This window comes from Aegilops tauschii, chromosome 2, assembly GCF_002575655.3.
Source record: "Aegilops tauschii subsp. strangulata cultivar AL8/78 chromosome 2, Aet v6.0, whole genome shotgun sequence".
Taxonomy (NCBI): domain Eukaryota; kingdom Viridiplantae; phylum Streptophyta; class Magnoliopsida; order Poales; family Poaceae; genus Aegilops; species Aegilops tauschii.
Genome location: NC_053036.3, coordinates 85543039 through 85565047, shown reverse-complemented (window position 1 = coordinate 85565047; position 22009 = coordinate 85543039).

Below are 22009 nucleotides of genomic sequence, written 5' to 3'. Positions count from 1 at the left end.
CGACGCTCGTCGGGCCCGCACTGAGCGTTGGGCCACTCTCGCCACCCGTGTCACTCAGACAGCCCCTGTCGGCGGGCCTCCCCGTCGTTCTCCATCACCCGCCGCCTACGCCGCCACCGGTCCGGCGGGAAACGAGTAGCAAGCATCCTCTCTGCACCCCTCCGTGCGGCGGGATGGCCGCACCGCCACACCGTCGCTGTCCCCAGCTGGTTCATCGTCTCACGCCCGTCACGCTCCCGCGGACACGCAGGCTGCACTGCTCATGGCACGCGAGCTCCTGCGCTACCGCCCCGTCGACGACCTCTACGAGGCCTGGCTGGACCGCATCACCGAGCTCCTCAGTGCCGCAGGGGGCTCCCCTGCGCCATCCCTCTCGCTGCCTCGCCCTCCGCCAGCTGCTGGCGACGCGGCTCATGGAGCGCCTCCACCACCTCTCCACCAAGACGGCGTTCTGGCGCCAAGGCGTGTGGTCCCCCGGCGAGACCCACCGCGCCGGGTGCCCGCGCGAGAAGAAGGAAGCTGCCAAGAAGTTCCCCGACCGCAAGAAAATGCTCCACCGCTCCCAGCACCGCCGCGTCAGGATTGCTTGCCGCGGTAGGGCCACGCACCACCTGCTGTGGCAGCGCGGGGACACCAAGATCAAGCTCCGCACCCACAACGGGCCCCGATGGCCACGGCCGGCTGCCGCGCTTTCACCCCTAAGCTACGTGGCGTCGTCTGGCCGGGCAAGTTCAAGCCGGATCTGCCTCCCCGCTACGATGGCACCCCCGACCCTGCGGAGTTCTTGCAGCTCCATGAGCTGAGCATTAAGGCGGCCAACGGTGACGAGAAAGTCATGGCGGACTGGTTCCCCATGGCTCTCAAGGACGGTGCTCGCTCATGGCTCCTGAACCTGCCCCCGGGCTCGATCTCCTCCTGGGATGAGATGCGTGACCGCTTCGTCACCAACTTCCAAGGCACTCGCGACCGCCCCCCGGCCGCGGGTGACCTGTGCTACCTCTTAAGCACTGCGTTGGTTTTTCCCTTGAAGAGGAAATGGTGATGCAGTAAAGTAGCGTAAGTATTTCCCTCAGTTTTGAGAACCAAGGTATCAATCCAGTAGGAGACCACGCTCAAGTCCCTCGCACCTACACAAACAAATAAGAACCTCACAACCAATGCGATAAAGGGGTTGTCAATCCCTTCACGGTCACTTACGAGAGTGAGATCTGATAGATATGATAAGATAATATTTTTGGTAATTTTATGATAAAGACTAAAAGTAAAGAAAGCAAAATAAACGGCAACAGAAATAGCTTGTTAACGGGAGATTAATATGATGGAAAATAGACCCGGGGGCCATAGGTTTCACTAGTGGCTTCTCTCAAGAGCATAAGTATTACGGTGGGTGTACAAATTACTGTCGAGCAAATTGATAGAATTGATCATAGTTATGAGAATATCTAGGTATGATCATGTATATAGGCATCACGTCCGTGACAAGTAGACAGACTCCTGCCTGCATCTACTACTATTACTCCACACATCGACCGCTATCCAGCATGCATCTAGAGTATCAAGTTCATAAGAACGGAGTAACGCTTTAAGCAAGATGACATGATGTAGAGGGATAAACTCATGCAATATGATATAAACCCCATATTTTTATCCTCGATGGCAACAATACAATACGTGTCGTTTCCCCTACTATCACTGGGATCGAGCACCGCAAGATTGAACCCAAAGCTAAGCACTTCTCCCATTGCAAGAAAGATCAATCTAGTAGGCCAAACCAAACTGATAATTCGAAGAGACTTGCAAAGATAACCAATCATACATAAAATAATTCAGAGAAGATTCAAATATTGTTCATAGATAAACTTGATCATAAACCCACAATTCATCGGTCCCGACAAACACACCGCAAAACAAGATTACATCGAATAGATCTCCACGAGAATCGTGGAGAACTTTGTATTGAGATCCAAAGAGAGAGAAGAAGCCATCTAGCTAATAACTATGGACCCGAAGGTCTGTGGTAAACTACTCACGCTTCATCGGAGAGGCAATGGTGTTGATGTAGAAGCCCTCCATGATCAATGCCCCCTCCGGCAGGACGCCGGAAAAGGCCCCAAGATGGGATCTCACGGGTACAGAAGGTTGCGGCAGTGGAATTAGGTTTTCGTGGATGCCTCTGATGGTTTGGGGGTATGTAGGTATATATAGGAGGAAGAAGTACGTCGGTGGAGCAACGTCGGCCCCACAAGGGTGGATGGCGCGCCTGGGGGGGGGGGGGTAGGCGCGCCCCCTGCCTCGTGCTCTCCTCGTTTATTTCTTGACGTAGACTCCAAGTCCTCTAGATCACGTTCGTTCCGAAAATCACGTTCCCGAAGGTTTCATTCCGTTTGGACTCCGTTTGATATTCTTTTTCTGCGAAACGCTGAAATAGGCACAAAAAACAGCAACTTGGGCTGGGCCTCCGGTTAATAGGTTAGTCCCAAAAATAATATAAAAGTGTATAATAAAGCCCATTAAACATCCAAAACAGAATATAATATAGCATGGAACAATAAAAAATTATAGATACGTTGGAGACGTATCAAGCATCCCCAAGCTTAATTCCTGCTCGTCCTCAAGTAGGTAAATGATAAAAACAGAATTTTTGATGTGGAATGCTACTTGGCATAATTCTTCATGTAATTCTCATAATTATGGTATGAATGTTCATATCCGAAAGATTCAAGACAAAAGTTTAATATTGACATAAAAATAATAATACTTCAAGCATACTAACTAAGCAATTATGTCTTCTCAAAATAACATGGCCGAAGAAAGTTATCCCTACAAAATCATATAGTCTGGCTATGCTCTATCTTCATCACACAAAGTATTTAATCATGCACAACCCCGATGACAAGCCAAGCAATTGTTTCATACTTTTGGTGTTCTCAAACTTTTCAATCCTCACGCAATACATGAGCGTGAGCCATGGACATAGCACTATATGTGGAATAGAATGGTGGTTGTGGAGAAGACACAAAGGAGAAGATAGTCTCACATCAACTAGGCGTATCAACAGGCTATGGAGATGCCCATCAATAGATATCAATGTGAGTGAGTAGGGATTGCCATGCAACGGATGCACTAGAGTTGTAAGTATATGAAAGCTCAACAAAAGAAACTAAGTGGGTGTGCATCCAACTCGCTTGCTCACGAAGACCTAGGGCATTTTGAGGAAGCCCATCATTGGAATATACAAGCCAAGTTTTATAATGAAAATTTCCCACTAGTATATGAAAGTGATAACATAGGAGACTCTCTATCATGAAGATCATGGTGCTACTTTGAAGCACAAGTGTGGTAAAAGGATAGTAGCATTGTCCCTTCTCTCTTTTTCTCTCATTTTTTATTGGCCTTTTCTCTTTTTTTTATGGCCTTTCTCCCTTTTTTATTTAGTCCAGAGTCTCATCCCGACTTATGGGGGAATCATAGTCTCCATCATCCTTTCCTCACTTGGGACAATGCTCTAATAATGATGATCCTCACACTTTTATTTATTTACAACTCAAGATTTACAACTCAATATTTAGAACAATAATACGACTCTATGTGAATGCCTCCGGCGGAGTACCGGGATATGCAATGAATCAAGAGTGACATGTATGAAAGAATTATGAACGGTGGCTTTGCCACAAATACGATGTCAACTACATGATCATGCAAAGCAATATGACAATGATGAAGCGTGTCATAGTAAACGGAATAGTGGTAAGTTGCATGGCAATATATCTCGGAATGGCTATGGAAATGGCATGATAGGTAGGTATGGTGGCTGTTTTGAGGAAGGTATATGGTGGGTTTATGATACCGGCGAAAGGTGCGCGGTATTAGAGAGGCTAGCAATGGTGGAAGGATGAGAGTGCGTATAATCCATGGACTCAACATTAGTCATAAAGAACTCATATACTTGTTGCAAAAATCTACAAGTTATCAAAGCAAAGTATTACGCGCATGCTCCTAGGGGGATAGATTGGTAGGAAAAGACCATCGCTCGTCCCCGACCGCCATTCATAAGGACGCCAATCAATAAATAAATCATGCTCTGACTTCATGACATAACGGTTCACCATACGTGCATGCTACGGGAATCACAAACTTTAGAACAAGTATTTCTCAAATTCACAACTACTCAACTAGCATGACTCTAATATTACCATCTTCATATCTCAAAACAATTATCAAGTATCAAACTTATCATAGTATTCAACACACTCATAAGAATTTTTTTACTAATCTTGAATGCCTATCATAATTAAAGAAAATTACCACACTGTTTTGTAGGACTCTCAAAATAATATAAGTGAAGCATGAGAGAACAATCATTTCTATAAAATATAATCACCGCCGTGCTCTAAAAGATATAAGTGAAGCACTAGAGCAAAAACTATATAGCTCAAAAGATATACGTGAAGCACATAGAGTATTCTAACAAATTCCGAATCAAGTGTATCTCTCTCAAAAGGTGTGTACAGCAAGGATGATTGTGGCAAACTAACAAATAAAGACTACAAGACGCTCCAAGCAAAACACATATCATGTGGTGAATAAAAATTATAGCTCCAAGTAAATTTACCGATGGATGAGGACGAAAGAGGGGATGCCTTCCGGGGCATCCTCAAGCTTTGGCTTTTTGGTGTCCTTTGATTATCTAGGGGTGCCATGGGCATCCCAAAGCTTAGGATCTTGCCACTCCTTGTTCCATACTCCATCAAATCTTTACCCAAAACTTGAAAACTTCACAACACAAAACTTAACAGAAAATCTCGTGAGCTCCGTTAGCGAAAGAAAACAAAACACCAATTCAAGGTACTGTAATGAACTCATTATTTATTTATATTGGTGTTAAACCTACTGTATTCCAACTTCTCTACGGTTTATAAACTATTTTACTAGCCATAGATTTATCAAAATAAGCAAACAACACACGAAAAACAGAATCTGTCAAAAACAGAACAGTCTGTAGTAATCTGTAACTAACGCAAACTTATGGAACTCTAAAAATTCAGCCAAAATAGGAGGACCTAAATAATTTTTTTATTGATCTTCTGCAATTGGAATCAATATCATATCACGTTCTGGTGATTTTTAACAATTGTTTTCGTGAACAGAAAGTTTCTGGAATTTTCAGCAAGATCAAATAACTATCATCCAAGAAGATCCTATAGGTTTAACTTGGCACAAACACTAATTAAAACATAAAAACAAATCTAACCAGAGGCTATATCAAAGATTTATTCCTAAACAGAAGAAAAAAGCAAAAAAACTAAAATAAAATTGGGTTGCCTCCCAACAAGCGCTATCGTTGAACGCCCCTAGCTAGGCATAAAAACACGGATAGATCTAGGTATTGCCATCTTTGGTAGGCAATCCATAAGTGGCTCTCATAATAGATTCATAAGGTAATTTTATTTTATTTCTAGGAAAGTGTTCCATGCCTTTCCTTAACGGAAATTGGAATCTAATATTCCCTTCCTTAATATCAATGATTGCACCAATCGTTCTAAGGAAAGGTCTACCAAGAATAATAGGACATGAAGGATTGCAATCTATATCAAGAACAATAAAATCTATGGGCACATAATTCCTATTTGCAACAATAAGAACATCATTAATTCTTCCATAGGCTTTTTAATAGTGGAATCCGCAAGGTGTAAGTTTAAAGAGCAATCATCAAATTCGCGGAAACCTAACAAATCACACAAACTTTTTGGAATCGTGGAAACACTAGCACCCAAATCACACAAAGAATAGCATTCATGATATTTAATTTTAATTTTAATAGTAGGTTCCCATTCATCATAAAGTTTTCTAGGGATAGAAACTTCCAACTCAAGTTTTTCTTCATAAGATTGCATTAAAGCATCAAGGATATGTTTGGTAAAAGCTTTATGTTGACTATAAGCATGAGGAGAATTTAGCATGGATTGCAACAAGGAAATACAATCTATCAAAGAGCAATTATCATAATTAAATTCCTTGAAATCCAAAATAGTGGGTTCATTGATATCTAAAGTTTTAACTTCTTCAATCCCACTTTTACAATTTTTTGCATCGAGATCTAAAAACTCCGAATTTGTAGAACGCCTTCTAGGTAAAGGTGGCTCATATTCAGCCCCATCATTATCAAGATTCATATTGCAAAACAAAGATTTAATAGGAGACACATCAATAACTTTTAGATCTTCATCTTTATTCTCACAAAAATTAAAAGAACACGCTTTCACAAAGCAATCTTTCTTAGCACGCATCCTAGCGGTTCTTTCTTTGCACTCATCAATGGAAATTCTAATGGCTTTGAGAGACTCATTGATATCATGCTTAGGTGAAATAGATCTAAGTTTCAAATAATCAACATCAAGAGAAATTCTATCAACGTTCCTAGCCAATTCATCAATCTTAGGCAATTTTTCTTCAAGCAAAGCATTAAAATTATATTGCGAATTCATAAACTCCTTAATTATAGTCTCAAATTCAGAAGGCATCTTATTAAAATTTCCATAAGAATTGTTGTAGGAATTACCATAATTATTAGAGGAATTACTAGGGAATGGCCTAGGGTTATAGTTTCCTCTATACGCGTTGTTACCAAAATTATTCCTACCAACAAAATTCACATCCATAGATTCATTATTATTCTCAATCAAAGTAGACAAAGGCATATCATTAGGATCAGAAGAAACACTCTTAGTAGCAAACAATTTCATAAGTTCATCCATCTTTCCACTCAAAACATTAATTTCTTCTATCGCATGCACTTTTTTATTAGTGGATCTTTCGGTGTGCCATTGAGAATAATTAACCATAATATTATCTAGGAGTAGTAGCTTCTCCTAAAGTGATTTCCATAAAAGTGCCTCCCGCGGCCGAATCTAAAATATTTCTAGAAGCAAAATTCAATCCGGCGTAATTTTTTTGTATAATCATCCAAAGATTCAAACCATGTGTAGGGCAATTACGTATCATTAATTTCATCCTCTCCCAAGCTTGTGCAACATGTTCATGATCAAGTTGCTTAAAATTCATGATATCGTTTCTAAGAGAGATGATTTTAGCGGGAGGAAAATACTTAGAGATATAAGCATATTTGCACTTATTCCATGAATCAATACTATTTTTAGGCAAAGACGAAAACCAAGCTTTAGCACGATCTCTAAGCGAAAAAGGAAATAGCTTCAATTTAACAATATCGTTCTCCACATCTTTCTTCTTTTGCATATCACACAAATCAACAAAGCTATTTAGATGGGTAGCGGCATCTTCACTAGGAAGGCCGGCGAATTGATCTTTCATGACAAGATTCAACAAAGCAGCATTAATTTCACAAGATTCAGCATCGGTAAGAGGAGCAATCAGAGTGCTAAGAAAATCATTGTTGTTGGTATTGGTAAAGTCACACAATTTAGTATTGTCTTGAGCCATAGTGACAAGCAAGCAATCCAACAAGAGCAAACAAGAAGCGAGTGAAAAAGAGGCGAACGGAAAAGAGAGGGCGAATAAAACGGCAAGGGTGAAGTGGGGGAGAGGAAAACGAGAGGCAAATGGCAAATAATGTAATGCGAGGGATAAGGGTTTGTGATAGGTACTTGGTATGTTGACTTTTGCGTAGACTCCCCGGCAACGGCGCCAGCAATGGCTCATTGTCGGGAGTCAAATCTTGACTTGGCTTGGCATGAATCTCCCCGGCAATGGCGCCAGAAATCCTTCTTGCTACCTCTTGAGCACTGCGTTGGTTTTTCCCTTGAAGAGGAAAGGGTGATGCAGTAAAGTAGTGTAAGTATTTCCCTCAATTTTGAGAACCAAGGTATCAATCCAGTAGGAGACAACGCACAAGTCACCTAGTACCAGCACAGACAATCAAGAAACTTGCAACCAACGCGATAAAGGGGTTGCCAATCCCTTCACGGTCACTCGCAAAAGTGAGATCTAATAAAGATAGTAAAGTAAATATTTTTGGTATTTTTGTTGTATAGATTGGAAAGTAAAGATTGCAAAATAGTAAACGTGATGCGATCACTTGCAAAAGTGAGATCTGATAGAGATGATAAGATAATATTTTTGGTATTTTTATGATAAAGACTAAAAGTAAAGAAAGCAAAGTAACAGCAAAAGAAATAGCTTGTTGACGGGAGATTAATATGATGGAAAATAGATCCGGGGGCCATAGGTTTCACTAGTGGCTTCTCTCAAGATAGCATAAGTATTACAGTGGGTAAACGAATTACTATCGAGAAATTGATAGAATTGAGCATAGTTATGAGAATATCTAGGTATGATCATGTATATAGGCATCACGTCCGTGACAAGTAGACCGACTCCTGCCTGCATGTACTACTATTACTCCATACATCGACCGCTATCCAGCATGCATCTAGAGTATTAAGTTCATAAGAACGGAGTAACGCTTTAAGCAAGATGACATGATGTAGAGGGATAAACTCATGCAATATGATATAAACCCCATCTTTTTATCCTCGATGGCGACAATACAATACGTGTCGTTTCCCCTACTGTCAGTGGGATCGAGCACCGCAAGATTGAACCCAAAGCTAAGCACTTCTCCCATTGCAAGAAAGATCAATCTAGTAGGCCAAACCAAACTGATAATTCGAAGAGACTTGCAAAGATAACCAATCATACATAAAATAATTCAGAGAAGATTCAAATATTGTTCATAGATAAACTTGATCATAAACCCAAAATTCATCGGTCCCAACAAACACACCGCAAAAGAAGATTACATCGAATAGATCTCCACGAGAATCGTGGAGAACTTTGTATTGAGATCCAAAGAGAGAGAAGAAGCCATCTAGCTAATAACTATGGACCCGAAGGTCTGAGGTAAACTACTCACACATCATCGGAGAGGCTATGGTGTTGATGTAGAAGCCCTCCGTGATCAATGCCCCCTCCGGCAGGACGCCGGAAAAGGCCCCAAGATGGGATCTCATGGGTATAGAAGGTTGCGGTGGTGGAATTAGGTTTTCGTGGATGCCTCTGATGGTTTGGGGGTACCTAGGTATATATAGGAGGAAGAAATATGTCGGTGGAGCAACGTGGGCCCCACGAGGGTGGAGGGCGCGCCTGGGGGGGTAGGCGCGCCCCCTGCCTTGTGCTCTCCTCGTTTATTTCTTGACGTAGACTCCAAGTCATCTGGATCACGTTTGTTCCGAAAATCACGTTCCCAAAGGTTTCATTCCGTTTGATATTCTTTTTCTGCGAAACACTGAAATAGGCAAAAAACAGCAATTTGGGATGGGCCTCCTGTTAATAGGTTAGTCCCAAAAATAATACAAAGTGTATAATAAAGCGCATTAAACATCCAAAACAGAATATAATATAGCATGGAACAATAAAAAATTATAGATACATTGGAGACGTATCAACCTGCGCCGCATCAAGCAACAGCCAGCAGAGACCTTGTAGAAGTACATCCAACGCTTCAACAGCGTTCGCGTCAAGATCCCCAAGGTGACAGACGAGGACATCATTTCGGCATTTTCTGATGGTGTCCGCGACGTCAAGATGAAGGAGGAGCTCGCCATCCACGAGGAACTGTGCACGGCTCTGGAGTTGTTCAACCTGGCGACCAAGTGCGCAAGAGCTGAGGAAGGGCGCCTTTCCCTCCTCGAGCTCCCAGCTACTGACCTGGAGGAGAAGAAAGCCAAGGCCAAGGACGTGAAGCGCAAGGGAGTGGTCGTGCTCGCGGCGGAGCCAGACACGAAGCGCGGCCGGGATCATCCCGAGTCGTCCAAGAGCAGCCGACTGTTCTGCGCCTTCCACAACGTGCACAGCCACAACACCAACGACTGTCAAGAGCTCAGGGCCATTCGAGAAGGATGCTTCGGTCGATGCCCCGAGCGCAATGACCGGGGCTACAGCCGAGGAGGAGGGCGTGGCGGAGGACGCTGGGACGGCCGTGGCCCCCGCCAGGAGTGGCGTGACCGGCCTCGTGACGACCGCTGGCAGGATCAGCCTCATGAGGAAGCCTGGAGGGATCAGCCTCGCGAGGACCGCCCTCAGGGCAACGCTGGTCTTCCTCCGCTGCCGCCACCGCCCAGAAGGAATGACGACCACCATCAGGACGAGGGGGCTGGGGGCTTCTAGGAGCCGCGGGCTATCGCCTGCATCTTGGGCGGAGCTCAAGCCCTAGCGTCTCAACGTATCTTCAAGGAGTTTGCTCGCGAGGTGAACGCAGTCCTTCCCAAGATCGAGGCCACGCGCCCGCTCAGGTGGTCCAAGTACGCCATCACTTTCAGCTCGGCGGACCAGCTCAAGTGCGCCGCGACTGCTGGTGCTCTCCCGATGCTCTGCTCGCCTGTCATCAGCAACGTCCAAGTCACCAAGACCCTCATCGATGGTGGTGCGGGGCTCAATGTCCTGTCCATCGACACGTTTGATCGCCTTCAAGTACCCTATGATCAGCTGTAGCCGACCAAGCCCTTCTCAGGAGTGATTGATGGCTCCACCACCCCAATCGGGCAGGTCCGCCTCCCTGTCACCTTCGGTGGGCGCGACAACTACCACACCGAGCTCATCGACTTCGACGTCGCCCCCATTCGTCTGCCATACAATGCCATCCTCGGTACCCGGCGTTGGCCAAGTTCATGGCAGTGACCCACCACGGCTACAATGTCCTCAAGATGCCAGGGACCGGTGGTATCATCACGGTCGCCTGTGAGGAGAAGGATGCGGTGTGCTCCCTTGAGCGCGCCTTCTAGGCCACAGCAATCAAAGACCCCGACAGCGAAGGAATCATGTACCCTCCTTAGGTCATCCCCAAGAAGAAGAAGCAGCTGCTCCACCAAGGGCCTCCGGAGAGCGGCGTCACCAGCAGCACCACCTCAAGACTTGCGCCCTCAGATGGGGCGCCTCCCTCCCGCACATAGGAAGGCGTGCCCAGCACCCTCCTCGGGCAGGGCTCGGGGGCTCTCTTCTGGAGGGCGTCAGACCTAGCCAACATCACGAGGGAGGCGCTTGGGCACCACATGGAGGCGTGCTTTGCGGCGCGTTTCCTTCAGGAGGGCACCAGGTGAGGAGCGCCTGGCGCTCAAGAGTTCATCACCCAGACTACCCAAGAGCTTCAAGAAGCAAGAGCCATGCGCGGTGATCGCCGCTGACCCGTCGCAGCTCCCCATCCAGGCGAGGATGGCGGGCTGCGCGTCTGCATCGACATCCCAGGGCTCAACAGGGCCGCATCTCAGGAGCTGTTCTGGCCTTCACGCGTGGGACGCTGCGAGGGCCCACCTCACAGCTATGTTCGCATGCCATTCGGCCTGCCGAGCGTGGCATCCGCCTTCCAGCGCAACCTGCGGAGCGTCCTGGTGGCGCAGGAGGCCAGGCATCACGCAGTCCTGGCGGAGATGGGGACGGTCCTCGAGGAACCGCCTGGGCCTCCAGAGCCTCCTGAGGCTCAGGGTCCTGGTGGCTCGTGAGGACCAACCCCTTCGTCACGCATCTTCAGCTACCCCAACACCCCTTCGACAACAGAACCAGGTGACATTTTCCAAGTTTATTTAGCTGGGAGCGCCCCTCGGGCTGCATCATTCCCAGGTCGCGTGGGTCCGTCCCTGTGGCATGTATCCCTTTTCATGTCTTTAGCTTACTCTGCTAGGGGCGCCCCTCGGGCTGCATCATCCCCAGACCGCTCGGGTCCGACCCAGTGGCATGTATCATTCCTGCATTTACCTAAGCTAGTTCGCTTTCCATGCATAATCTATCTATGATTATCACCTGCTTGATTATCACCCACCATGGGAGCTGCTCACACTGGCACGACGCTTGTGCTCGGGTCCGTCCCTACAACACCGACAAATCTGAGCGGTCGAGCTTTGGCTCGCGGCACGCCCCGCGCACGTCACCTCACCAGGCCCTCAGTGCCTTCGTCTTCTTGCGGAGCAACCTGCGGCGGACTGGCAATCGTAGTGGCAACCTTTGTCCCTCTTCACGCTAACCTGCAGGAACTTCCCGAGGATGACGGCAGGCGGTACCACAGGCTCTGTTCTCCCATGCGATTCGCTTGCACGTTAAAAGGGGGGCTCCTGAGCATCGCGACTCAGGAGCTCCTACTGGCTCTCTAGCCCTCACCCCCTAGCCTTGACCACGGCATCGCTACCTGGCATACCAGCGGCGGCTGAGCTCGCTCGAGGGCCGGGACCTGAGGACGTAGAGCACCTGGAAGAGCATGGAGAAGAGGGGGAGGCTCACACGGGCCTGACCTGGCTGCGCTACGACCGCCGACGCACGAGTCTGGTGCATCACAAGGAACCAACTCTGGGCCGCCAAGATAAGTTTCGCGCCCGGATCAACCGATCGCTACTGCATAGGATTCTCACTTGCTGTAGCCCTGTTGCGGCTCGCTACCCTTTCTTACCTCTCGATGGTCGCTTGCGCGCTAAAGGGGACCTCCTGAGCATCGCGCCTCAGGAGCTCTTACTGGACCTCGGGCCGCTCACCTCGTGGCCTTGACCACAACATCGCGACCTGGCATACCAGCGACGGCTGCAGCATGCCTGGGGACCGGGACCTGTCAGCGTAGAGCACCAAGACGTCGTGGGGTTGGAAAGGGGAGACCGAGCCGAAACGGGACACGCACTTGCAAATTTTCATAATAAGGACAATATCAACAAAAGACATTACAAACCCTTTACACGCCCCTACGGGGTTCGTCTCGATTCCTCGCAGGGAACAAAAGAAGGCAAGCATTGCCCGCGCCAGTCTTTTTCTAGTCTGGCGGTTGCCGAGGCAGCATGGGGAAGCGGAGATGCCCACGTCCAATCAATCGCCACGCGTCGACCAAGGCCACAGGCTGTTGGGGCCCGCGGCGCTCCGCACTTGCCCTTTGGCTTCGCCTCGAAGCCAAGTCCGAGCGCGCCTTGGGCCTGGGGGCTACTGTCGGCGTTCTAGGAACGGGGGTCCCCAGACTTGCCTGCCTGCGGCCCACGGCATGGCTCCACCAGTGGCCCTATACGGCCCATCTTCACTAGCAAACACTCAAGACCCTTGCGAGGGGCCAAGCCTCGCGAGGCGGACGACACAAGACCTCCTCGGGGGCAGCCTCACCAGGCTGGGCTCGCGAGGGGCAGAGAGATCAAGGCAAGGGGAACCTCACAAGGTTCCCATGACGTAAGCCATGACGACCAAAGCCGGCGGGCGCCAGCGCGCACAGTGTCCTCGTTTCCTCTTTGGTGCTAAAGGGGCAAGCGCAGGCGAGGAGTCCCGAGGCATCAGGCAAGGGTTTCCATATCGGTGCAATGAGACCAAGACCAGAAGGACGGCAAGACGGAGGTCACGGTGGAGCCCAAGACGGCGTCACCACCAGAGCCTTTGGCAGGCGAAGACCACCTTTAGCCAGGATAGCTTGTACTAGTTGTCCCCCTTCAAACTGGCCGTTGTGGAATCCCTTCCCGCTCAATATTTGGGAAGAGGACCAAGGCCTCTATAAATAGGACTAACCACCACCATAGGAGGCAACTCATCTTGGACGAGATCCAACCACCACACAAGCTTTCCGAGCACAAGAACACCTCTCCTCGCGAGGCTGTTCTTCCCTTGTAACTGTTCATCCTCAGCCCAAGAGGCAATCCACCACACCACACTGGAGTAGGGTATTACACCACAACGATGGCCCGAACCAGTATAAACCTTGTGTCTCTTTGTTCTTTGGGTTCATCGAGCTAGGCCGTGAGATCATGATGCGAGCGAGCTAGAGGGAGGAGCGATCTTCGTGCGCACCCCGGTGTTCGAACCTCAAGGGTTTTTTCGGAACCCAAAATCCGACAACTAGAACAAAATATGACTCTATATGAGTGCCTCCGGCGGTGTACCGGGATGGGCAGTGAATCAAGAGTGACATGTATGAAAAATTATGGATGGTGGCCTTGCCACAAATACGATGTCAACTACATGATCATGCAAGGCAATATGACAATGATGAAGCGTGTCATAATAAATGGAACGGTGGAATGTTGCATGGCAATATATCTCAGAATGGCTATGGAAATGCCATAATAGGTAGGTATGGTGGCTGTTTTGAGGAAGATATAAGGAGGCTTATGTGTGATAGAGCATATCATATCACGGGGTTTGGATGCACCGGCGAAGTTTGCACCAACTCTCAAGGTGAGAAAGGGCAATACACGCTACCGAAGAGGCTAGCAATGATGGAAGGGTGAGAGTGCGTATAATCCATGGACTCAACATTAGTCATAATGAACTCACATACTTATTGCAAAAATCTACAAGTCATCAAAACCAAGCACTACGCGCATGCTCCTAGTGGGATAGATTGGTAGGAAAAGACCATCGGTCATCCCCGACCGCCACTCATAAGGAGGACAATCAAAGAAACACCTCATGCTTCAAATTTGTTACACAACGGTTACCATACGTGCATGCTACAGGACTTGCAAACTTCAACATAAGTATTTCTCAAATTCACAATTACTCAACTAGCACGGCTCTAATATTACCATCTTCATATCTCAAAACAATCATCAAGTATCAAACTTCTCATAGTATTCAATGCACTCTATATGGAAGTTTTTATTATACCCATCTTGGATGCCTATCATATTAGGACTAATTTTATAGCCAAAGAAAATTACCATGTTTTTCTAAAAGACTCTCAAAATAATACAAGTGAAGCATGAGAGATCAATAATTTCTATAAAATAAAACCACCACCGTGCTCTAAAAAGATATAAGTGAAGCACTAGAGCAAAATTATCTAGCTCAAAAGATATAAGTGAAGCACATAGAGTATTCTAATAAATTCCGATTCATGTGTGTCTCTCCTAAAAGGTGTGTACAGAAAGAATGGTTGTGGTAACTCAAAAATCAAAGACTCAAATCATACAAGCCGCTCCAAGCAAAACACATATCATGTGGTGAATAAAAATATAGCCTCAAGTAAAGTTACCGATAGACGAAGATGAAAGAGGGGATGCCTTCCGGGGCATCCCCAAGCTTAGGCTTTTGGTTGTCATTGAATTTTACCTTGGGGTGCCTTGGGCATCCCCAATCTTAGGCTCTTGCCACTCCTTATTCCAAAATTCATCAAATCTTTACCCCAAAACTTGAAAACTTCACAACACAAAACTTAAACAGGAAATCTCATGAGTTCCATTAGTGTAAGAAAACAAAACACCACTTTAAGGTACTGTAATGAACTCATTATTTATTTATATTGGTGTTAAACCTACTGTATTCCAACTTCTCTATGGTTCATACCCCCCGATACTAGCCATAGATTCATCAAAATAAGCGAACAACACACGAAAAACAGAATCTGTCAAAAACAGAAATAGTCTGTAGTAATCTGTATCAAACGTATACTTCTGGACATCCAGAAGATCTGAAATAAATTTTTTGACGTGAGGAATTTTTCTATTAATCATCTGCAAAAAGAATCAACCTAAAATCACTCACCAGTAAAAAATGGCATCTAATCTCGTGAGCTCAAAAGTTTCTGTTTTTTACAGCAAGATTGCAAAGACTTCACCCATGTCTTCCCAAAGGTTCTACTTGGCACAAACACTAATTAAAACAAAAACCACATCTAAACAGAGGCTATATGAATTATTTATTACTAAACAGGAACAAAAAGCAAAGAAAAAATTGGGTTGCCTCCCAACATGCGCTATCGTTTAACGCCCCTAGCTTGGCATAAGATTTCAACGATGCTCGCACGAAAGATAATAATTGAAACACAAAGAGAGCATCATGAAACATGTGACAAACACATCTAATTCTAACATACTTCCTATGCATAGGCATCTTATAGGCAAAAAATTATCAAGGCAAGCAAAATCTAGCATATGCAAGGAAGCGGAAAGAAACAATAGCAATCTTAACATAACGAGAGGTAATTTATAGTAACATGAAAATTTCTACAACCATATTTTCCTCTCTCATAATAATTACATGTAGGATCATAAGCAAATTCAACAATATAGCATTCACAAAACATATTCTTAACACGATGCACATGTATACAAAGTTGACACTCTTCCAAAATAGTGGGATTAACATTAACTAAAGTCATGACCTCTCGAAACCCACATTTATCAAAAACTTCACAAGATTGAACATTCTCCAAATATGTGGGATCTAAAGTTGACACTCTTCCAAACCCACTTTCCATATTATTGCAAACATTATTATCAATCTCCTACTCATCATGGGGCTTAAATAAATTTTCAAGATCATAAGAAGAATCACCCCAATTATGATCATTGCAACAAGTAGTAGACATAGCAAAACTAGCATCCCCAAGCTTAGGGTTTTGCATATTATTAGCACAATTGACATTAAGAGAATTAATAGTAAAATCATTGCAATCATGCTTTTCATTCAAGGAGCTATCGTGAATCTCTTCATAAATTTCTTCATCACAATTTTCAGATTCACAAATTTCAAGCAAAACCACATCAAGATAATCTAGTGCACTCAAATCACTAGAAATTGGTTCATCATAATTGGATCTCTTAAAAAGATTAGCGAGGGGATGAGGATCCATAAACTTTTAGCAAGCGATGATGCAAGCAAAAAGAAGGCACATGGTAACACAAGATCGAACGGAAGGAGGGCGAAGAAAAGGCAAAGGTTTTCGAAAATCGTTTTAGAAGTGGGGGAGACGAGAACGAGAGGCGAATGGCAAATAATGTAATGCGAGGGAGAAGAGTTTATGATGGGTACTTGGTATGTCTTGACTTGAGAGTAGATCTCCCTGGCAACGGTGCCAAAAATTGGCTAGTTGACGGGAGATCAAATCTTGACTTGACTTGACGCAAATCTCCCTAGCAACGGCGCCAGAAATCCTTCTTGCTACCTCTTGAGCATGCGTTGGTTTTCCCTTGAAGAGGAAAGGGTGATGCAGCAAAGTAGCGTAAGTATTTCCCTCAGTTTTTGAGAACCAAGGTATCAATCCAGTAGGAGACTACACGCAAATCGCCTAGTACCTGCACAAACAATCAAGAACCTTGCAACCAACGCGATAAAGGGGTTGTCAATCCCTTCACGACCACTTGCAAAAGTGAGATCTGATAAAGATAATAAGATAAATATTTTTGGTATTTTTGTTGTATGGATTGAAAAGTAAAGATTGCAAAATGAATAGTAAACTAGAATTATAGATCGAAAACTTATATGATGTAAAGTAGACCCGGGGCCATAGGTTTCACTAGTGGCTTCTCTCATGATAGCATATATTACGGTGGGTGAACAAATTACTGCCGAGCAATTGATAGAAAAGCGCATAGTTATGAGAATATCTAGGCATGATCATGAACATAGGCATCACATCCGTGTCAAGTAGACCGAAACGATTCTGCATCTACTACTATTACTCCACACATCGACCGCTATCCAGCATGCATCTAGAGTATTAAGTTCATAAGAACGGAGTAAAACATTAGGCAAGATGACATGATGTAGAGGGATAAACTCAAGCAATATGATATAAACCCCATCTTTTTATCCTCGATGGCAACAATACAATACGTGTCAGTTCCCTTTCTGTCACTGGGATCGAGCACCGCAGGACTGAACCCAAAGCTAAGCACTTCTCCCATTGCAAGAAAGATCAATCTAGTAGGCCAAACTAAACCGATAATTCAAAGATACTTGCAAAGATATCAAATCATGCATATAAGAATTCAGAGAAGAATCAAATATTGTTCATAGATAATCTTGATCGTAAACCCACAATTCATCGGATCTCGGCAAACACACCGCAAAAAGTATTACAACGAATAGATCTCCAAGAACATAGAGTAGAACTTTGTATTGAGAACCAAAGAGAGAGAAGAAGCCATCTAGCTAATAACTATGGACCCGAAGGTCTATGGTAAACTACTCACACATCATCGAAGAGGCTATGGTGTTGATGTAGAAGCCCTCCGTGATCGAATCCCCCTCCGACAGATCGCCGAAAAATGCCCCAAGATGGGATCTCACGGGTATAGAAGGTTGCGGCGGTGGAAAAGTGGTTTCGTGGCTCCCCTGGATGTTTTCGGGGTATAAGAGTATATATAGGCGAGAGAAGTAGGTCGGTGGAGCTACGAGGGGCCCATGAGGGTGGGGGGCGCGCCGTCCTGCCTCGTGGCCGCCTCGTTGCGTCTCTGACTTCCACTCCAAGTCTCCTGGATTGCGTTTGTTCCAAGAAAGATCCTTGCGAAGGTTTCGTTCCGTTTGGATTCCGTTTGATGTTACTTTTCTGCGAAACACTGAAATAGGCAAAAAAACAGCAACTGGCACTGGGCCTCCGGTTAATAGGTTAGTCCCAAAAATAATATAAAAGAGCATATTAAAGCCCATTAAACATCCAAAACAGATAATATAATAGCATGGAACAATCAAAAATTATAGATACGTTGGAGACGTATCAGTCGTTTCTGAAAGTTTGGGAATGTGATGCTTATGTCAAGAAACTTCATCCTGAAAAGCTCAAACCCAAATCGGAAAAATGCGTCTTCATAGGATACCCTAAGGAAACTATTGGGTTTACCTTCTACCTCGGATCCAAAGGCAAGATCTTTGTTTCCAAGAATGGGTCCTTTCTGGAGAAAGAGTTTCTCTCGAAAGAAGTAAGTGGGAGGAAAGTATAACTTGATGAGGTACCCCCTCTTCAACCGGAGAGTAGCGCAGCTCAGGAAGATGTTTCTGTGGTGCCTGCACCGACTAGAGAGGAAGTTAATGATGATGATCATGAAACTTCGGGTCAAGTTGCTACTGAACTTTGTAGGTCCACGAGGATACGTTCCGCACCAGAGTGGTACAGCAACCCTGTCCTGGAAATCATGTTGTTAGACAATGGTGAACCTTCGAACTATGAAGGCCCGGATTCCAACAAATAGCTTGAAGCCATGAAATCCGAGATAGGATCCATGTATGAAAACAAAGTATGGACTTTCACGGACTTGCCCGATGATCGGCAAGCCATAGAGAATAAGTGGATCTTTAAGAAGAAGACTGACGCGGATGGTAATGTGACCGTCTATAAGGCTCGGCTTGTCGCTAAGGGTTACCGACAGGTTCAAGGGGTTAACTACGATGAGACCTTCTCACCCATAGCGAAGCTAAAGTCCGTCTGAATCGTGTTAGCAATTGCCACATTCCATGATTATGAGATCTGGCAAATGGACGTCAAAACGGCATTCCTTAACGGTTTCCTTAAGGAAGAATTGTATATGATGCAGCCGGAAGGTTTTGTCCATCCTAAGAATGTTCACAAAGTATGCAAGCTCCAGCGCTCCATCTATGGGCTGGTGCAAGCATCTCGGAGTTGGAACATTCACTTTGATGAAATGATCAAAGCGTTTGGGTTTATACAGACTTATGGAGAAGCCTGTATTTACAAGAAAGTGAGTGGGAGCTCTGTAGCATTTCTCATATTATATATGGATGACATACTGTTGATGGGAAATGATATAGAACTTGTGGAAAGCATAAAGGCCTACTTGAATAAGTGTTTTTCAATGAAGGACCTTGGAGAAGCTGCTTACATATTAGGCATCAAGGTCTATAGAGATAGATCGAGACGCCTCATTGGTCTTTCACAAAGCACATACCTTGACAAGATTTTGAAGAAGTTCAATATGGATCAATCCAAGAAGGGGTTCTTGCCTGTATTGCAAGGTGTGAGATTGAGTGCAGCTCAACGCCCGACCTTGGCAGAAGAAAGAGAAAAGATGAGTGTCATCCCCTATGCCTCGGCCATAGGCTCTATTATGTATGCCATGTTGTGTACCAGACCTGATGTGAACCTTGCCATAAGTTTGGTAGGGAGGTACCAAAGTGATCCCGGAGTGGAACACTGGACAGCTGTTAAGAATATCCTGAAGTACCTGAAAAGGACTAAGGATATGTTTCTCGTTTATGGAGGTGACGAAGAGCTCGTCGTAGAGGGTTACGTCGATACTAGCTTCGATACAGATCTGGATGACTCCAAGTCACAAACCGGATATGTGTATATTTTGAATGGTGGGGCAGTCAGCTGGTGCAGTTGCAAGCAGAGCGTCATGGCGGGATCTACATGTGAAGCGGAGTACATAGCTGCTTCGGAAGCAGCTCAGGAAGGAGTCTGGATGAAGGGGTTTATCACCGACGTAGGAGTGATTCCCAATGCGTCGGGCCTGATGACTCTCTTCTGTGACAACACTGGAGCTATTGCCATTGCCAAGGAGTCCAGGTTTCACAAGAAGACCAAGCACATCAAGCGCCGCTTCAACTCCATTCATGAATATATTCAAGATGGAGACATAGATATTTGTAAACTACATACGGATCTGAATGTCGCAGATCCGTTGACTAAACCTCTTTCACGAGAAAAACATGATCAGCACCAGTACTCTATGGGTGTTCGATTCATCACAATGTAACTAGATTATTGACTCTGGTGCAAGTGGGAGATTGTTGGAAATATGCCCTAGAGACAATAATAAAATAGTTATTATTATATTTCCTTGTTCATGATAATTGTCTATTGTTCATTCTATAATTGTATTAACTGGAAACCGTAATACATGTGTGAATGCATAGACCACAACATGTCCCTAGTGAGCCTCTAGTTGACTAGCTCGTTGATCAATAGATGGTTGCGGTTTCCTGACCATGGACATTGGATGTTGTCGGGGATATACCCCACGGTATGACCCGGCCAGAGTTATAACCCGGCTAGGACTTGGTAAACCGGCAGGTGTTAAATCAGATGATAACCCGGCAGGTGTTAAATCAGATGATAACCCGGCAGGTGTTAAGTCAGATGATAACCCGATAGGTGTTAAGTCAGATGATAACCCGACAGGTGTTGAGTCAGATCATAACCCGGCAAACAATCATAACCCGGCAGACGGTCATAACCCGGCAGATAGTCATAACCCGGCAGACAATCATAACCTGGCAGACAGTCATAACCCAGCAGACAGAGTTGCCTGGAGTTAATAAGCCTGAGACATTAAGAAGCCCATGAAGAGAAGTCAGAATATTTTAAGTCTTAATCCGAGTTGGACTCTACATGTAACCCGCCCCTTCAAACTTATATAAGGAGGGGCAGGGCACCCCAAGAGGGGACAGAGAAAATAATCTTAGGGCTAGACATAACTAGGAGAGCCGGTTTACGGCGACTCCCTGGTGATGATAATGAGACCTAGCCACAAACAACATGTAGGGTTGTTACTGGATGATGTTTCCCGGGTCCCGAAGCTGTCCAAACCCTTGTCTTGTGTTGCGTTTCTTGATTCCGCTCAACCCCTCTCAAGCTACCACATAGATGCGTTGGCCTCACGACTAAGTCCTCACACTAGGACATCTGCCGTGACAATTCCACAACAGTTGGCGCCCATTGTGGGGCCTGCGCACGATGGTGTTGAGTTCTTGGAGGGATCTTAATTAGGATTTCGAGAAGCTCGTAAATTTCCGGATGAAGAAAATTCAGTTTTGGAAGAAGCTTACAATCTGCCGGGTCAGCATACGGAAGAACTTGCATCAACTCTAATCTCATCGGTTGAGATCAAGGAAATTATGTTGAGTCGCCATGGATACAACCCGTGCGTATTTATTTGAACCGATCTGCAGCAAAACCGATTTGAAGTATAAGGAACTGAGGGCTTGACCCTGGCTTGGTCATCATGCACTGTTAGCAAATCGGGGTCAAAGGAAAAAAGACAAAAGGGCCACAACCCGGAGGGAGACACGGTTGTCGATTGGTAAAAGCAACCACGGCCACGACCCGGATTCCCCGTCATCGCCATGACCCGCCGCTCTGATTCGAGTCGCCGTCTCCGAAATCGCCTCGCTGCAAGGAAAGACATTGAGCCGGCCATGGTTCTGAGCCACCATGACCCGGAAGGGGATACGGCGACGATGTGATTTCCCTTCGCCGCCGCGCCTCGCTGCTGTGACTCGCTCCGCCTCCGGTTTCCAATCCGTCGGACCATCTCCACTCTGGTCTGGCTTACTCCCGGTTGAGAGC